Source organism: Sminthopsis crassicaudata, chromosome 1 (assembly GCF_048593235.1).
Source record: "Sminthopsis crassicaudata isolate SCR6 chromosome 1, ASM4859323v1, whole genome shotgun sequence".
NCBI classification, from domain to species: domain Eukaryota; kingdom Metazoa; phylum Chordata; class Mammalia; order Dasyuromorphia; family Dasyuridae; genus Sminthopsis; species Sminthopsis crassicaudata.
Window position 1 is genome coordinate 573,137,702 of NC_133617.1, and position 14,738 is coordinate 573,152,439.

The following is a 14,738-nucleotide window of genomic DNA, read 5'->3' on the forward strand; positions in this document are numbered from 1 at the left end:
GGAATGAATGTGGATCACTATGTAGTATTTTCACCTTTTTGTTGTTGTTTGCTTGCTTTTTTCCTTTTTCCTTTTTTTCCCCTTTTTGATCTGATTTTTCTCATGCAACATGAAAAATATGGAAATATGTTTAGAAGAATTACACATGTTTAATGTATATTGGATTACTTGCTGTCTAGGGAAGGGGAGTAGGAGAGAGGGAAGAAGAAAAATTAGGAACACCAAGTTTTGCAAGGGTAAATGACAAAAACTATTTTTGTATGTGTTTTGAAAATTAAAAAAAACTATTATTAAAAATTAAAAATACAAAAATTTTAAAAATAAAAAAGAATATTTATCTTATACACTCTTTAGTTCAACTCTCTCTTTTTTGCCTAAGAGGAAATTGAGGGACAGAAATATTAAATGGCAGAGATAAAACAGACACTAAATAGTAAAAACTAGAATCCATGATCTCTCCTTCTAAATGTAATATTCCTGAACCACAAAATCCCTAGTCTTCAGTAAACCAAAAAAAAAAAAAAGGCAGAAAACACACCAAACATTCTAATCTCAGCTCTGTGAGTGGTCACTTAGTCTACAGAACCACTGTAATAATTGCAATGCATTTTATATATGGGAAGGTTAGAACTAAAGCATATACAGATACACATACACTTTTACTTCAATCCTCTCCTGCTGTAAACAAAGGAAGCCACAGAGATTAGTTATATTCCTTTAGATTTGTATCACAAATATATCATTAAAACCACAAATCAACTGGATAACTGAATGTTATTTCTAGGACAACAGTAGTTCTCCAAAAAGTTGATTCCAAATTTTTGAGATAACAAAGGACTTTTAACTTCTGAGCTCACACCTTGTCATGGTCAGAAACTTCTTAGGACTCTGCCTCTGTTCTGAAATAAAATGCTTAGGAAAGCATTACTTAGTCAGGAAATATACCAGCAACCCAAGCAAAACCCAGCCTTCTATTTGGCAATCACTGGATAAACTGATAAAATATATAGAAGGCATTACTATAAATGGAATTCTTTTCCTGAGAAGTCTGAGCTATGAGCTGGGGTTTGATAGTGGATTGATTCAGGATCATAATAGGACCTTGTAAGAATAATCATTCAAAATCATAATAATTTCTTACAAGAGCTATAATAAAAATAATAATATATAATAATGATACTTTTGGTCCCCACAATAATTGCAAGCCATCTTCTCCCACTGTGGAACAAAAGAAATCAGAGGTAAGGATTGAAGTCTTTGAATAATTCATGAACTAATGCATAGTACTTGTATCTTCCATTTCTACCAAAAGAGAAAAACAGAGAGAGAAACAGTGCATTAGTAATGCAAATTATTTTTACAAGAAGATTTTATTTTAATTTATAGATTTCTTTTTCATTTTCAGTACAAGTGGTATTCTTTTTTTTTTTTTTTTTTTTTTTTTTTTTTTTTTTTTTTTTTTTGTATTTATCCAGGCCTGTGAATGTATCTACACTGTGACTCTCCAGTCATGCAGATTGTGAACTGCTTTATGTTTTATAGTCTTAGAGTCTTGCCTGGGATATTGAAAGGTTAAATGATTTGTACTGGGCACATAGCCTATATGGGTTAAAGGCAGTATTTATACCAAGATTTTCCTCACTGCAAAACTAGCATCCTCTTTATTATGCTAGGCTTCCCCTCTCTGTGTTCCTAGCAAAAAAAACCCCAAAAAACAAACAAACAAGCCAAAAACCTTATTTTTGCATCTTCACAACTTTTAAGACTCATTCTGCTTGAGTTTGCCAAGAATTTAGGCTTATAGGCTTTAAAAAATATATCCAGGGCTTAGAAAGTTTGGGGGTTATCTTCTAAAGCATAGATTGTTTCTATGAGGCAATTTGGTTTGGTGGAAGGAGCCCATAATTTAGATTACAAAGACCTGGATTCAAATCTTAGCCTTTTAATTTATGTCCCATGTGACATTGGGCAAGTTACTCTCTGGGTATAAATTTTCTTATCAGTTAAGTAAGGGATTAGTGTAGCAAACCACTAAAGACCCTTCCATTTCTAAGTCTGGCATCCCATGAATATTAGTAATACTGCTTAAACCATCTTCACAACCTCTTTAACAGATAGAAATATATCCAATTCTAAGGCAAGCTAAGAAGAGAAAGTATTTGCTAAATGAGCATTCCTTTGTCATTGAACATTCTCAAGAGAGCAAATGTGTGCCATTGGCCTTCCAGCGAATCTATTATATTTCAGTAATAGTCAATATAGTGACTATTCCCTAAGAGGGACCTAATAAATGCTTATTGATTAATAACTCTAGGCACACAGTACTCTTTTGATATCCTTGTCTATCTAGGGTCATTTTTACTCTCCTATCATAGTTTATTTGCCTTATGTCCTATTTTCTATAGGTTTTGTTTTCAATCAGGTATCATCTGGCTGCTCGAATAAATGAATGCTATTAGTTCTCATATTTTATTTTATTTTAGCATGGGTCTTCTGGAGGCAATGCCTTAACTCAAAGGCACATAGGCTATGCAATGGAACAAACTCTTGGAGTCAGGAGTTTTGAATATATATATGTGTGTGTGTGTGTGTGTGTGTGTGTGTGTGTGTGTGTGTGTGTATGTATATATAAATACATAATATGCATATATATACTATAATACACATATAATACATATACATACACAGTATAGTTTGCACATGCATACACACATTCTCTGACTATATTCAGACAACTCATCAAGCCTCTGGGAGTCTAATTTTCTTCATTTGTGAAAGGTAGCTAATAATAAATATAGTACTTGCTTTAGAAATTATTGAAGGAATGAAAAAAGGGAGCACATGTAAACTTGTAAGTGATCAAATGTATAGAATTGTGGTTTTAGCTGTGTGGATGTCTTCCCCTTTGGAGAAAATCTGGGGCAGATGGAACTCAACTAGGACCAGGGGGTCCTGATTTCCATAAGTGTTTCACATTTGTTTTCCGTTCCATGATTTACATATTGGTGGAGCCCAGATTTTCCTGAACTGAATTATTTAGTGGATACTGTTGCTGATTTCATTCTAATAAGAATATATTTTGAGGCAAAATAAAATTTACAGAAATACTTGGTATTAATGTGTGATGTGAAACCAAATTCTAAGGAAAATCAGAAAATCTGAAACTAGTTTTATAGCACTGGGGATCGATGAAGTGGTAAGTGGGAGTAGAAGTAATATCATGCTCTAACTTATTAGGATCTTCTATGATAGGAACTCAGGTGTTCTAAGAAATCCCCTCTCGTTTAAAGCCTGAAATTTTACCATACCAGTCCTTGGCTGATCTAGCTAACCCTTTAAAATTATACTTTTGGTAGAGTTATCATACCTAGTCCTCTATACTTCAGAGTAAAGAAACATCAAAAGCTTCCCTTATGAATAAGGAGGAAATAAGGGTCACTAAAAAAGAAAAAAAGAGGAAGGAATTGGGTATTTATTACATGCCTTCTGTTTGCCAGATACTGTTCTAAGCACTTTACAAATTTTGTTTCAGATGCTTCCAACAACCCTTGGATAAAAGATGCTATTATTACCTCTATTTTGTGAAATGGATCCAAACTGAGGCTGACTTAAATCATACAGGTAATATCTGAGGCTAAATTTAACTATCTTCCTGGACTCAAGGCCCAGTGCTCTATTATTGCTCTATAGAATAGACAGGTGAAGGAGAGAAGAATTTGAGCTGAGACTCGGAAGAAGCCAGGGAAACCAGGAGTGCGCCTATCTCAAATTAACTGAGGAGTATATATGAAAGGGTGGGAGTGGAAAGAACAGCAGGAGGTTTTTATTCACTTGTACGACTTTTATGTTTTAAGGTTTTCAAGTCAAATACAATAAATTTGCCTTTTCCTTGGAAGAAAAAAAAATCTAGGCTATCCTGCCCTCTAGTGTAACTTTTTATTTCCCAGTCTAATTTGAAGAGAAGCCGCTGGGAGGACGTAGATGTACGCCTGCACCAGTAACCATGCAAGGCTGCAAGGATGGCAGGCTGCCCGCTGCCACCCTTACCAACTTTTACAGTCCTTTTAGAAATCACCATATACTTCCCTCTATGTTTGATTTTTGTCTCTAGCCAAATCAAGAAAAGAAATATGCATGAGACTCATATCCCTGGCCATCTGCCTCTGGTCCAGCTGTAGATTAGCTTGTTCAATTCACTTCCATGTCAAGTTAACAGGCCATGCAGAAAAAAAGAGAGACTGTACATTTCAAGAAAGAGACTTAGAACTGAGAGAAGTCTTTCTACAATGAGATCATTTTGGAAATGATATTTGGACAAGAAGACCCATTGGTACAAGATAGTTGAAGGAAGGCTTGTCTTCAAGGCATTCAGATTTGCTTATAAAATGAAGGATTGTTGCTTGTTGCTTGCCCCTCAGTATGCAAAGGGAGGGAAAAGCTTTTATAGTAATTGAGACCAATTTATAGGATTTCAGGAGACTTTTCAACCGAAGGGCTCACACTAAGTTTTTGTCAGAAACTGTTTCATCTCTCTTCTCTAACCTCACTGCTGGCGGAAACTAAGACAATTTTGATGATTTTACTAGAGAAAGTCCGCATTTTGTAATTGATTAGTCCCTCATATCACCACCCAATTTATACCTCCTTTTTTAAGAGAAACAAATTCTGTGGACTGATAGAGCTATAAATTTATGATAGAGATAGAACTATATATGTATATATATAGTTCTATCTCTATCATAAATTTATATATATATATATAATTATAATTATAAAATTATAAAAAATTTACACATACATACGGAGATAAAATATAGTTCTAGTAATTTTTTTTCTGTTCCAAACCTTTTTCAAAGCAAGATAACTCTGGTTCCAACACAGTCACATTTTATTAACTCCTTCTGGTCAAGGCTCCTCTCCAGATTTTCAGCTAGATCCCTATAGTTATCCCAAATGGTCCCAATGTTGTCTTGCAATTGATGTTGGTATAGTACTCAGATAAATGACAATCATTGTCTTTCTCTAGGGGTGTGTTTGCATGTAATCAAGGATTCAATTAGTATTGACAAGAGCTTGGAAGAAGAGAGATTTTATTTTCTAATTTCCAACTTTGATAAAGTTCAGATTCTCTTCATGGAGAAAGGTACCTGAAAAGAGAGAAAGACTCTGGAAAGTAGATATCATTTAGAGGATCTGGATCTTCAATCATGTCCCTATCCTCAGTTTCCTATCTTGAAGACTTCAGGGAATGTTGCCTTGGTTGAGCCCTGAGATTCTTTCTTTTTTTTAGTTAACCCCGGTTATTTCACTCCACTTAGGAGAGCTTGTATATTGTGTACTGTCTCGTATGTATTCTTATTTATTAACTTTTTTTCTTTCTGTTTGCTGTTGGCTCAGTTATGAGTTTGATTTTTTTTTTTTGCTATTCGTTATATGCACTCTTTGTGTAACTGGTATAAGCACCCCCTTTCCTATTAAAGGATAATAATGAGCACAGCTTGAACCTAGAAAGTAAACAAACTAATAATATTTAAAAAGCAATGGGGTGGCATAGTAGGCTGAGCCTGGAGTCAGAAAAACTTATATTTCTTTTTTTAATTAAAGCTTTTTTATTTTCAAAATATTTGCATGGATAATTTTCTACATTTACCCCTACAAAATCCTGTATTCTAATTTTTCCCTCTCTTCCCCTCACCCCCTTCCCTAGTCAGAAATAATTCAATATATGTAAAACAGATGCAATTCATCTATACATATTTCCACAAATATCATGCTGCACAAGAAAAATCAGATCCAAAAGGAAAAAAGTGAGAAAGAAAACAACATGCAAACAAACAACAACAGAAAGAGTGAAAATGCTCTATTGCTATCCACACTCAATCTCCACAGTCCTCTCTCTGGGTGTAGATGGCTCTTCATCAGAAGACCATTGAAACTGGCCTGAATCACCTCATTGTTGAAAAGGGCCATGTCCATCAGATTTGATCATCGTATAGTCTTGTTGTTGCCATGTACAATGATCTGCTGGTTCTGCTCGTTTCACTTAGCATCAGTTCATGTAAGTCTCTCCAATCCTCTCTGAAATCCTGTTGGTTATATTTTACAGAACAATAATATTCTATTCCATTCATATATCATAATTTTTTCAGCCATTCTCTGATGGGTATCCACTCAGTTTCCAGTTTTTTGTCACTACAAAAAGGGTACAAACATTTTTGCACATGTAGATCCCTTTCCCTCCTTTAAGATACAGTATCCTGTATCCTTTGGGATACAAGCCCAGTAGAAACACTGCTGAATCAAAAGATATGCACAATTTGATAACTCTTTGGTCAAAGTTTCAAATTGCTGTCCAGAATGTTGAATCAATTCACAACTCCACCAACAATGTAGTAGTAAAACTTATCTTTCTGGGTTAAAATCTGGACCCTGACAATTTCTAGCTGTGTGATCCTGGGCAAGTCACTTAACCCTGTTTGCCTCAGTTTCCCCATTTGTAAAATGATTTAGAGAAAGAAATGGTGAAATACTCCAGAATCTGCCAAGAAGACTTCAAAAAGGATCATGAAGAGTCAGACACAAATGAAATGATTGTACAACAACAAACAATATTTAAGGGGGTCAATTGATATAATTCTTGGCTAGTCTCTGTCTCTCTTCTAGCTGTCTGCCTATGTCTTTCTCTGTCTCTCTATCTTTGTCCATCTGTCTCTTTATCTTTCTGTCTCTCTGTCTCTGTTTTTTCTGTTTCTCTGTCTTTTTATCTGTTTCAATTTCTTTCTGTCTCTTTCTCTGTTTCTCTCTGTCTCTTTCCACCTCTGTCTCTTTCTGTCTCTTTTTATATTTCTCTCTCTTTTTTTCTGTGTGTCTCTGTGTCTCTGTGTCTCTGTCTCTGTCTCTCTCTGAGTGTTTCTTTCAGTCTTTCTCTGTCTCTGTCTGTCCAGCTCTTTTTTTTTTCTCTCTCCCTCACTCCTTCCTCTTTCTCAGAACAGAGGGGCTAACCTCATGGTCCCAATTTCCTGTTCCCCTCCTAGCAAGAATAAAAATTTCCATAGAAAGAGAAATCCCATTTAAAATAACTAGACAAAATAAAATATTTGGGAGTCTACCTGCCAAGATAAACCCAAGAACTATATGAACATAATTGCAAAACATTTTCACACAAATAAAATCAAATCTAAACAACTGGAGGAATATCAATTGCTCATGGGCAAGCCTAGCTAATATAATAAAAATGACAATTCTGCCTAAATTGAACTACTTGTTTGGTGTCATACCAATCAAACTGCAAAAAAATTATTTTATAGAGTTAGAATAAAATTCATCTGGAAAAACCAAAGGGTAAGAATATCAAGGGAATTAATAAAAAAAAAAAATACAAAGATGGTGGCCTAGGAGTACCAAACCTAAAACTCCGTTATGAAGCAGCAATCATCAGAACCATTTGGTATTGGCTGAGAAATAGAGTAGTGGTTAATGGAATAGATTAGATGCATATAACACAATAATCAATGACTATAGTAATGTAGTATTTGATAAACCCCCAACTCCAGTTTCTGGGATAAAAACTCACCATTTCACAAAAATTGCTGAGAAAACTGGAAAAAATAATATCAGAAACTCAGCACAGACCTATTTCTCATATCCCATACTAAAGTTAGGTCAAAATGGTACATGATTTGGGCATAATGGGTGATACCATATGCAAATTAGGAGAGCAAGGTATAGTTTACCTTTCAGATTTTTGGAAATAGAAGAAATTTATGACTAAAGGAAAACTAGAGAACATATGAAATGTAAAATGGACAATTTTGATTATGTTAAATTTAAAAAATTTTGTACAAATAAAGGTACTTTTTCACTTTTTTTCTGGGTTTTTACTTTCATGGTTTTCCCCTTTTGTTTTGATTTTTTTCCTCCCAATATGATTCATGAAGAAATGTGTATTTAAAAAATTAATATACATGGATAACCATAAGGACAATAATAAAAATACAAAAGAGTCTCTCATTGCATTTCGTAAATCTTGTAATATTTCACAATATACACTGAGATTTATGTTGTCTGACTTTTTCTACTAACAGAGTAAATTTTGGTTTTGTTTGGGGATTAAATTAAATTACTTTTGATTTTATCCATCAAAAAAAAAGAATAAAAATTTCCTTTGGAGAAAGTTGGAATTATGGATATTTTAGAGATTCAGATCACATCTGAGCTATATCCTAGAGACTTATGAAGATACATATAGCATCTTCTACATACGTATACATGTATATATTCATATACTTATGTATGTCAATATATTTTTGATATATATATATATATATATATATATATATATATCTTCAGAGTATTTATCTATCATCATTTTTGATTAGATCCTTATGAATTTCATTGGCACATAGAGTTCTTAGTCAGGTGATTCTACTACCAATGCGGAGCTACACTCTGCATTGCAACTCCATATCCTTGGACATTTTCCTAGGGGCACTGATAGGTTAAGTTATTTGTTCAGGGTCATGAAGCCTGTATGTATCAGAGGTGGGATGAAAACCTAGTTCTTCCAGATACTCAAATCAGCTGTCTATCCACTAACCCTAATAGCTGTCACAAAATGAAAAAAAAAAAAACCTATAATCTCTTTCTCTTCTTTTGCCACACAGTAAGCGGAGATATTGCTAAGAGTTATTTTAACAGAGTTTAAATATAACAAAACACACTCAGGCAAGCTTAACAAAGGGCTCCTTCAGTTTAATTGGGGTTGGGAAAGGAGTGAGGGGAGAGATATAAAATTGATCCACTAGCTGATATTTGTTGAAAACCACTGCTGGAGGGGCCACTACAATGAGGAGGGGGACAAGACAGGATAACAGCTCAGACTAGGGCACCATCTGGTAGTTTCCTACTTTAATTATTTTTGTAAGGTCCTAAAGCTATTCCTATGTAGATGAAGGATGGTAAGAGGTATTAGTTCCCCCTAAGTTTGGTACCTTAGGGCAAAACTCCAGTAACCTTGCTTTAATTCTGGCTCAAATGATATATGAATGTGTGTGTGTATATATATATATATATACATATATATATATATATATATACATATATATGCATATATATATATATGTGTGTGTGTATATTTAAACATACATAATCATTTGATATATCATATGTCATATATGTGTGTGTGTGTGTATATATATATATATATATATATATATATATATATATATATATATATATATATATATATATTGGGGAGAAAGAGTTGTTAATGTCTTCACCAAACTCCCTTTCCTCATGCATCCCTTCTGTGAACTTTTTCCCATTTTAAATCTTAAATCATTACATTTGAGTCTATGCTCTGCACTTAAAGAATAAATTATATTATACTTAATTATGTATTAGAATTACCTTCTACTAAATCTGAAGCTTCTTGTGAAAAGGACATATATTTCTTAATATGTGCAGTTCCTGTGTTGAACATGGAACTCTGTACATAAAAAGACATTGAATGCAAAGGAATACTTGAGAAATTCATAAATTAGAATCTTATTTTTGTTTCTCTTGTCAAAGATAAATTGTTCTTAAAAGTTGCATAGATAAATGAAGAGGTGGTTAAATTCAAATTCTTATGTGATTTGGGGAATCAAGGCTCAAACAGTGTATTAATATGTTGCCAAAATGTTAAAAAAATAGTCCTACTTAAATTTTAATTTGTCAATCAATACATTAATAAACATTACACATCTATTATGTCTAAACATTAAGCATTGAAGATACAAAAAGAGATAAAAGACTGTTCCTGCACTTAAGGAACTTATGATCTACAAAAACAAAATATGTGTGCTATAAATAGGAAATAATTAATCGAGGGAAAGCATAAAAATTAAGAATTTGAAACAGACCTAACCACCAAGTAGTTAAATAAAAACCACTCTGATTCTCATTGATTGGCCATCAAAAAGACATCATGGAGGGGATGCCATGGTCCTCTTTGAGAACAAAGGATCAACAACAAGTATGAGGGCCTGTACTAGAATGGTAGCAGTGTAGGATAAGAGTAGATAAAATAATCTGTTGCAGAGATGAAATCTTGGCTTTTAGATTGAATATGGGTAGGGCAGGGGAGGAGGGATGAGATAGTAAGGAATCAAAGATAATTCTGAGACTTTATAGAAGGGAAGAAGAATGGAGGTTGTAGAGCGAAAGATACTAAATTCTGTTTTGGACTTGTTTAATTTAAGATGTCTATTGGACATCCAATTTAAGATATATGAAAGACAGAAGGAAATGCAAGATTAGCTTTCAGCAGAAAAGTTGGAAGAGGATAGGTAGATTTGAGAAGTTACCATGGGAGCTGACAAGATTACCAAGTAAAGAAGTGTGGAGGAAGACAAGAAGAAGGCCCAGGAGAGAACCCTGAGGGACACTTATGATTAAAAGGGCCTAATCTGGATAAAGATCCAGCAAAAGAGACTAAGAAGGAGTGGTAAGATAGTAGGAAAAAGAACTAAGAAAGAGTATTGTCCTAAACACCCAGAGAAAAGGTAATTTTGAGTAAAGTGGAATCAATAATATCAAAGGGTGCAGAGAGGTCTAGGACAATGACTGAGAAAAGCTTTTTGGATCTGAAAACTAAGAGATCATTGGTTATTTTGGGGAGAGCAATTTTACTAGAATGATAAGGTAAGAAATTGGGTTGTAAGGGGTTAAGAAAACTGTGAAAGAAGCGAAGTCAAAGACACAGATTCAGACAACCTTTGCTGAGAAGTTTAGCTACAAAGAGCAGGAGAAACAGCATAATAGTGGGGATGAAAAGATTAAGTGAGGTTTTCAAAATGGGGATGATAAGCACATGTTTGTAGGCAGTAGGGAATGAGTAGGTCTTTTTATTTCAATGACTATCTTCCAGAAGAGAAGTATTAATAAAAAGAGAATTTTCTTGGATAACTTTGTTTTCCTAGTAAAGATATAATCATAATGGATAAACACAGAGTTGAGGCTTAGAATTGAAATAAAATTAGTGAAGCCTCCTAATGTATAGGGAAGGAACACAGAATCATCAACTTGGGTAAATTTTAATCTTACTCTGCACAAAATATACCTGTGACAGAACTCAGATAAAGGGAGTCCATTAGACTGTAAGGTCTTTGAGGGCAGGGATTGTCTAAGCTCTAATAGTTAGTACAGTGTCTAGTGCATAATAGGTGCTTAATAAGTTTTTTTTTCTTTTAATGGAATGAATGAAAGATTCTTACCAGTTCCAGTTGGTTATGGGATAGTAGTGAGACAGATACCAGTGAGAGACAGTGTAGTACAGTAGGGAGCTGTCTTAGAAGTCAGAAAGCTCTAGGTTCAAGTCTTACCCTGATACATGCAGTGTGATTCCAGGCAAGTCACTTAACCTCTGACTGCCCCAGTTTCCTCAATTGCAAAATGAGATAATATAAAAATGAGATTATATAATCTACCTCCCAGTATTATTTAGAGAATCAAATGGAAATATTTTTAAGTTGTCTGGCACAGTGTAGGTTCTTAAATGCTTCTTCCCATCTCTCTCCCATTTAACCTATCAATGTTCCCAGGAAACCCTCTAACATTATAAGTTTTAAGTTGCTTACTTGCTTTGGTAGATAATGTTTCATTATCAGGTGTTCCATAACACTAATGAAATCACAGGTTTGGACTTCTGGCTATTGTTGAATAGCTATATCAATGTCTGTTTTATATTATTTCTATAACAAATGAAGCTCTGGTGTGAAGAGCTTCAAGGTAGAAGAAATTGATCACTCTTTTCACGATAGAGCTAGATATAGGGCCCCCTCAACACAGAGGGACTGAACTAGACTCCCCCCACATTTAAGCCATTAAGTTTGAAGATGACCACCTTTCTGAATCTTATTTCTTCATCTATAAAATGGAGACAATGATTCTTATAGCATTTACTTCCTGGGATTTTTATGAGAAGTATTTTGTAAAACTTAAGATGCTATTAAAATATGTTTTTAAACATATTAAATGTTTATGTAAATTATCTATCTTAGATATATAACTTTAGTTTAGTGAGTGGTAGTCTGACCCTAAAGTCAGCAAGACCTGTCACACACACTGGCTGTGTGATCCCTGAAAATCACTCAAGCTCTGAATATTGTCTCTAGGATTAAGAAACTCTCTAAGACTAGCAGTCACAGAAAAGGTGCTGACCTTACTGGAGAATTCTCTGCCAGTTAAATTATAGGTTCAATCCCTATCCCCTATTATAATCTAATCTGATGTTCTGTTGAAAATGTAGAAAACAGCCTATTTGGACTAAATAAACAATAGAACTAATTTGTCAATATACTGAATGCCATTTGAGTAGTTTGTTTACAGATTGTTGTTGTTGTTGTTGTTGTTTTAATTTCCTATATTTAACTACATTTGGTATTGTCATTATTGTATTTTCCAGATTTTCTGTATTTAGTCTTTGGTGATGAGAGAGGAAAGGAAGAGAATTACAAATGAAACTGTCAAAATAAAGGTAGGTTTGATGTTCTTTTTTTTTTTTCAAAAGAATCTAACAAGCCTCAAAATATCATTCTCTTGCTTTCAGCATTTGTATTTCTTCCTCCAGTATGCTGACAAGTGATATCGAAGTAATTTTTGAAACCTAAAACCTTTTAGAGATTTGAAATGCCAACCCCTTCTGTAGGTTTGGTAAAATGTCTTTTTTTAAAAACAAAGGCTGTAAATGGAAATCTGCTTTCTACTACAATTCTTTTCTATTCCAACAGGAAAATGTGAGGCTTCATGATACTTTTGAAGAATTCTCATCTTTTGGTTTTTGTACAACCTATGTTCTGAGTACTTGTTCCAAAACAGCAGATGGTCTCTATGTACTAAAAATGAAACTGTATGCACTATAAACGTTTATGAACTTTATGGATTCGCCTACCTCTTAATTCCTGCCATTTTGTGTAATCAAATGAGTAATCTAAGTTCAAGCATTGGCATCCATGAAAAATTGAACATGTCAACAAGATCAGCCATTTGAATTATTGACTTCCTGATGCTGGTGAAATCCCTGGATGGAAGTATTATTTAAGATAGGTTTTGGACAATTCTTTTTCCAAATGAGTTGTGCTTGAATCTCTAAATAAAGATATAAGTGAAGGTCAAATAAAATAAAAAACAATGGAGGGAAGGGATTGGGAGGAGTAGAAGAAATGGTATTGCCTAAGAAGGAAAAGAAAAGGTGTTATAATAAAACATTAACTTTTGTGTATAGTTGTGTGTGTGTGTGTGTGTGTGTGTGTGTGTGTGTGTGTGTGTGCGCACATGCAGGGGTGAAAAGTATTTAAGATCTGGTTCCTCCAGAAGACATACCCTTGGCCAGACTTTCCAGTACTTGTTTCATCTTTTCTTATATATTTAATATACTGGTCTCAGAAGAAGAATCAGGTTGCTTCTTACTGCCCCTTCAAAACTCTCCCTTTGCCATTATTACTCACCAAGTCTCCTCCTTTGAGATAAACTATATAGAAATTTATCCTTCTATCCAGATCCTAGCAGCTATTGTCTCAAGTTTTTTTTTCTCTCCTTCCCAAGAACTTTGGTATCAGGCTCACTATGCTTCTCCATTTCAACTTCTGCCTTTGTATGAGGATATTCAATGAATATGTTAATCCTCTCTCAAAAACCCTAACTTTAGTTTCCTCAATTTCCTACTTTCTAAGACCATTAAGTATATTCTGATTTCATTTACCTCTTTGGTTGATGCTTTGGCTAACTTGGATAAGTTCTTCAAAAACTATTCACATCATTTACTATTCTCTTTCTTTACTCCTGACTCTGATAGTGAAATGACTTTTTTTTTTATTCATCTATAAGTACTCTGGATTCTAGTTTCTCCTTTTCTCACCTGAAGATTGATATCCAAATCATCACTTCACTTTTTAATCTTCAGTTTCTTTTCATCTACTGACTGTTATTTACAATTGTGCCCCAAGTCTCCTCTATCCTTAATAAATCCTTCATTATAGCCTGTCATCCCCTCCCTTTCCTGGCCAAAATCCAAGGGGAAAAAGGCAGTCTACTCTATTACTGCTATAGTTATGAAAATATCATGGAAATAAGAGAGAGACATGGGCAAACATAGGCAAAGAGAAAATAAAATCCCATTTTAAATAACTACAGAATGTATAAAATATTTTAGAAAGAAGTTTGGCAAAACATTAATCTAGATCAGTTTATTGTATCATATTCCAGAATGAATTCCCAGAGAATAATTGATGTGCACATAAGAGGCTACATCATAAAAGATTCATGTGTATAAAAATATTTCTATCAACATTTTTTTCCCTAGCAAAGAATTAGAAACAAAGCAGATATCCATTGATTAGGAAACCAATAAATAAATTATGGCCATGCTATTTAAAAAAACCCAACAAACTTAATGAATTCAGAGAATTTTGGAATGATTTATAAGAAGTGATGCAAAGTGAAATAAGCAGAAGCAGGAAAATGACATTTATAACTACAATAATGTAAATGGAAGAAACAATAACAATAACACAATAGAATTTGTATATTGTGAAATTATATCAATATTAAAAAGATAGGAAGATTTATGATAAGGCACAAGAAGGGAATTATGACTGTGGAATATTAAATATATCCTATTTTTAAAATGTTAGCTGTTCTATTAAGTTTCCTATACACATATGATACTTTTTTCTTCTTCATTATGACTAGGATAGGGA

At 33.7% G+C, this 14,738-nt stretch overlaps 1 long non-coding RNA gene across 1 annotated transcript in view; it reads left to right on the top strand.

The window, feature by feature from the left end:
- The window catches only part of LOC141555337 (uncharacterized), a 46,717-nt gene extending 34,190 nt beyond the window's left edge, over positions 1 to 12,527 (top strand). The window contains exons 2-3 of the long non-coding RNA XR_012486163.1: positions 3,533 to 3,621; positions 12,446 to 12,527. This is a non-coding gene — a long non-coding RNA (uncharacterized LOC141555337). The remainder of the gene's footprint in view (positions 1 to 3,532; positions 3,622 to 12,445) is intronic.
- Positions 12,528 to 14,738: the final 2,211 nt, after the last annotated feature.